The sequence below is a fragment of the Physeter macrocephalus genome, chromosome 14 (assembly GCF_002837175.3).
Source record: "Physeter macrocephalus isolate SW-GA chromosome 14, ASM283717v5, whole genome shotgun sequence".
Lineage (NCBI taxonomy): Eukaryota > Metazoa > Chordata > Mammalia > Artiodactyla > Physeteridae > Physeter > Physeter macrocephalus.
In genome coordinates this window covers 36,290,692-36,296,528 of record NC_041227.1, presented here as the reverse complement: position 1 = coordinate 36,296,528, position 5,837 = coordinate 36,290,692, and positions in this window count along the sequence as shown.

The following is a 5,837-nucleotide window of genomic DNA, read 5'->3' as shown; positions in this document are numbered from 1 at the left end:
CCAGAAAGTGGGCATAGAGGGAACCTACTTCAACATAATAAAGGCCATATACGACAAACCCACAGCAAACATCATTCTCAATGGTGAAAAACTGAAACCATTTCCACTAAGATCAAGAACAAGACAAGGATTGTCCACTCTCACCGCTATTTTTCAACATAGTTTTGGAAGTCTTAGCCACGGCAGTCAGAGAAGAAAAAGAAATAAAAGGAATACAAATTGGAAAAGAAGAAGTAAAACTGTCACTGTTTTAGATGACATGATACTATATATAGAGAATCCTAAAAATGCCACCAGAAAACTACTAGAGCTAATCAATGAATTTGGTAAAGTTGCAGGATACAAAATTAATGCACAGAAATCTCTTGCATTCCTATACGCTAATGATGAAAAATCTGAAAGAGAAATTAAGGAAACTCTCCCATTTACCATTGCAGCAAAAAGAATAAAATACCTAGGAATAAACCTACCTAGGGAGACAAAAGACCTGTATGCAGAAAATTATAAAACACCAATGAAAGAAATTAAAGATGATACCAACAGATGGAGAGATATACCATATTCTTGGATTGGAGGAATCAATATTGTGAAAATGACTATACTACCCAAATAATCTACAGATTCAATGCAATCCCATTCAAATTACCAATGGCATTTTTTACGGAACTAGAACAAAAAATCTTAAAATTTGTATGGAGACACAAAAGACCCTGAATACTCAAAGCAGTCTTGAGGGAAAAAAACAGAGTGGGAGGAATCAGGCTCCCTGACTTCATACTATATTATAAAGCTACAGTAATCAAGACAATATGGTACTGGCAAAAAACAGAAATATAGATCAATGGAACAAGATAGAAAGCCCAGAGATAAACCCACGCAGCTATGGTCAGCTGGGAAAACTGGACAGCTACATGTAAAAGAATTAAATTAGAACACTCCCTAAAACCATATAGAAAAATAAACTCAAAATGGATTAGAGACCTAAATGTAAGATCGGATACTATAAAACTCTGACAGGAAAACATAGGAAGAACACTCTTTGACATAAATCACAGCAAGATCTTTTTTGACCCACCTTCTAGAGGAACGGAAATAAAAACAAAAACAAACAAATGGGACCTAATGAAACTTCAAAGCTTTTGCACAGCAAAGGAAACCATAAACAAGATGAAAAGACACCCTTCAGAATGGGAGAAAATTGCAAACGAATGAACAGACAAAGGATTAATCTACAAAATATATAAACAGCTCATGCAGCTCAATATTGAAGAAACAAACAACCCAATCCAAAAATGGGCAGAAGACCTAAATAGATATTTCTCCAAAGAAGACGTACAGAGATGGCCAATAGAATTACCGTATGATCCAGCAATCCCACTACTGGGCATATACCCAGAGAAAACCATAATTCAAAAAGATGCATGCACCCCAATGTTCATTGCAGCAGTCTTTACAATAGCCACGTCATGGAAGCAACCTAAATGGCCATCAACAGATGAATGGATAAAGAAGATGTGGTACATATATACAATGGAATATTACTCAGCCATAAAAAGGAATGAAATTGGGTCATTTGTTGAGACATGGATGGATCTAGAGACTGTCATACAGAGTGAGGTAAGTCAGAAAAAGAAAAACAAATATTGTATATTAACGCATGTATGTGGAACCTAGAAAAATGGTACAGATGAACCAGTTTGCAGGGCAGAAGTTGAGACACAGATGTAGAGAACAAACGTATGGACACCAAGTGGGGGAAAGCCGTGGGGTGTGGGGATGGTGGTGTGATGAATTGGGCGATTGGGATTGACATGTATACACTGATGTGTATAAAAATGGATGACTAATAAGAACCTGTTGTATAAAAAAATAAATTAAATTAAATTAAAAAATTAAAAAAGAACAAAAAATAAGAACCAATATTATAAAGATGTTAAAGACATAGTTTAAAAGTCCAAATTTGTCAGCATTTTCTAACTCAATTTATAGTGTCTGTATGTCTTCCAGATTAATACAAATAGGAAAAGGATCAATCTTTTTTTTTTAATGTATTTATTTATTTATTTGGCTGCATTGGGTCTTCGTTGCTGCACGTGGGCTTTTTATAGTTGCGGCAACTGGGGGCTAACCTTCATTGAGGTGCACAGCCCTCTCATTGTGGTAGCTTCTCGCTGCATAGCACTGGATGTAGGTGCACGGGCTTCAGTAGTTGTGGCATGCAGGCTCAGTAGTTGTGACTCGCAGGCTCTAGAGCACAGGCTCAGTAGTTGTGGCACATGGGCTTAGTTGCTCCGTGATATGTGGGATCTTCCCAGACCAGGGCTCAAACCCATGTCCCCTGCATTGGCAGGCAGATTCTTAACCACTGCGCCACCAGGGAAGTCCGAAAAAGGATCAATCTTAAGTTCTTTCATTATTTCCATGAAATGCCTCCTTTCATTTTCTAATCTTTCCTTGAAAAAAATGAAACTTCAGTAATTGGATATCATTTTATTGCCCACCTGGAGCAAATGCATACAGAAAGCGGTGATCTTCACGGTGCTGCTCTATGGGTCCATCCAAGGCAGCATGTTCTGCGTAACCAATGCATTTAAGGACCGTGAAGAGGAACTGGCCCCCATCTTCTCTACTCTAATTTCCCAAATAATGTCTGTGAATATAGTCTTCACAACCTGATTTCCTAATTAAGAAACTGACATGTTTGGAAAGGATTTTAAATGACAGCGTTTGTCAAGCTGTTTGGTTAGTGAACTCTGGGTGTGCTGTTACACAAGAACTGTCTTAATTAAGGTTAATTGGTGCATAATTAGGGCCGCTGCTGACTTAAAAGATTCCACTAGTGATAAAGTGATGAGAACCCTTAATGTCTAGACAGAAGGAGAAAGCAATCACAATAAGCCAAATTTCAAGACACACTCTGTCTCCACCGTAGGGGCCGCCACACCCTTGGTTTGACCTGTTTAGAAGAGCACATCTTAATCCACATGTTTGGGAACCCCTTGTGAGCTTTGGATGGAGCAAGTCTGATTCCAGCCTCAAGGTAGTTAGAAAAAACAAAGAAAAATAAATGTATTGGTGCTGCTTATTCTAAACTACGTTAATATTTAGCTCAGGTAACAATCAATCAATTCCACTCTCTCTGCGTCCTTATCTTTTCCCTTGTATAAAGGGGGCAATGGGGTGGGTAGGAAGATGCGCACAAAGAGTAGAGGCAAAATTCTTCTCCATATTGGAGAATGGACCAGAAAGAATGCAAACACGAAAAGAACTCAAAGGTAGGTTATAAAATTATTTTCCCTGGTATCTTTTTAAAACAAGATGAAAACATCTAGCAATGGCTGGCTTTATTAAGAACTTATTTGGTAAACAACATAGGTAGTAAATGAAAATGAGATAGCAACATGAAAAAGAAAAATCTCCTTTCTCCCCTCACTTGACTTTCAATCTTGCACTGCAAAAAGAAATCAGTCTACATTTTCTACTTCATGCAAAAGAATTTAGTGAAAGAAAATTATTGGTATATTTTAAAGATTCAGGAGCTCAAAGCAAGAAACTATTATGGACACGGCAAAGAGACTTAAATTGCCGTGCCCCCCACAAAAAAAAAAAAAAAAAAAAGGAAAGAAGTTATTTGGAAGCTAGAGATTGACTAGAACTTCTATAAGGAAGGACCTGTTTTTCCTTGTTTTCGTTTGCGGCTTGTTTTTTAATTTTCAATCCATCGTGCACCAGTATTTTAGTAAAATACAATATACATGAGTTACTAAATAAATTTAAAAAGACATAAAGCTCAACATCAGGTTAAACAGACATAAAATAATTCAGTATTTTATATACAGTTGTTATATAAGCTGATAAGTATTTCTTTTCAATGTCTGTGCTAGTCCCTGCGCAGAGCCCTGAGTAGTGGGATCACGGCCCCAGGGTTCCGTGCACCAGACACCCGCGTGGCTGCCCCGCCCATCGGGGGGTGGGGGTGGGAGTGGGGGTGGGTCCAGCTCTGCCGCTGGAGCATGCGCAGTCCACTCCCGCGTTCTGGCCGGTGGAGGTCTTTCCCCTCACGGCCTTTGAAGCAGAGCGCTTCCTCTGACCCTGCCCGGCCTTTGACAGAGGCTCCCTTGCACTGTGACTCTGAAGGGCTAGGGAGTGGCAGGGGAGGTAAGAGTCCATGAGCATTGGGGTTCACGCAACGGGTGGTGTGAACCAGACTCCTTACGAGGAGCCTGGGAGGAGGGGCCTACAACACCCCGGGTACCCAGGTGGTTCTCATCCCAGGACCCTTCTGCAACTGTAGAACTGCTGAGATCCGATGAGCTTCTTCTGGGAAGAGTGGTCGGGGCTGCAGCGCCTGGGCTTGACTCCGCCATGCTCTGCGCCTGCCCTGATGCTCAGCTCACTCCAGCCCATCCTCTCCCTGTCCATCGTCAGGACCACACACCGGAACACACCCAGTGGGGTCCAACTGCGCCCTCTTTGAAAAAAAAAAGAAATGCTGCTCTATGAACCCTGCTTTGAATACAGCTGGACCAGGTAAGCCAACTTAACATCAGTCTGCACTTTCTCCAGTTGGTTGTTGCTTAATAATTATTTTATAATATATCTTACCTCTTCATTATGGAGCTTTGAAATGTCCATAAATTCGTAAAACCTTTTTTCAGGTCAGATCCACTTACCCCTCTGACATATTTAGGTATTCTTCCAAGAATACTTTATTGCTTCAGAGATACGATTTACTGCTCCCTAAAAGATAATAGGTGCTAATAGGTATATTGCTTGCGTTTGTGTTCAGTTTGAATACGTTGGACTTGGGGCAGATGAACCTTTGATAAATTCCGTTTCCCGCCTCCCCGCCACCCCAACCATTAATGCTGTGTTTAGCTGAAGTAGCCAGCTTGGGACTAGTTTCCTGTAGCTGGTTGGGCCTTGCCTGGTTGTGTGTTCCCCTGGAAATTGAACCTCCCTCTGGGACACTCAGTGGAAAGTCTTTGCTTAGGATAACAGTGGTCACTGAATATAAGAAAACTCCCTCCCATTGCAGAGTGGGCTAAGATGCCGTCTAATTAATCAGAGCGAGGAGGTTCACAGGCTACCTGTGGGGCTGGCAGGTGAATCACTGTTCTTTCTGGTGGTGCATCCTAATTTGTGAGACATTGGATCACAGACGCATGCTCTGAAGGCCAAGGATTTAATTTATCATCTGAAAAAGGTGGGCTATTACAAGCCTCTTTTCAAAAGCATTTTTATTACTCATATACAGACTTCTGCTTAGCCCACATCAAAGGTAATTCTGTATACCATCATTCTGTGAGAATCAGCAATTTACAAGTTTTCAGGATATTGAGAAGCAATGAAATACATCAATGTCTGATGCTCTACTGAACATGACTAAATCTCCTTAATGGCTTTGAAGGCAGTCAGGATTTTTGTATTTCTCTGTGTAATCATTAAAAACAACACTTCTCACAATGCTGGGCAGCAAACATAAAAGAATGGATGCACAGACTGATTCTCTTTTATTCTGTGACATACTCTAGCTATTTACTGAGCAAAACTGATAATTTTGTCCATTATTCAACCATTAAAACTACAGTTGTAGAGTTGGGGCAAGAGTGGTTATTCAAGCTTTTCTATTATTACTGGTCTGTGTGTAAGACTTTTTGGTTAAGGCATTTACCCAGAGGGGACATTTTTTTTAAGCCATTTTATTGTTAAAGTTTTCCAAAAGAAGCTTTTAGAAAAACCTTCCTAATTTTTTTTCTCCTCTTCTAATTATAAGGGAGCGTCCAACCTCATGGCTGTTGATACAATACCAAGAATTAATCAGAGCAGAACTGGCT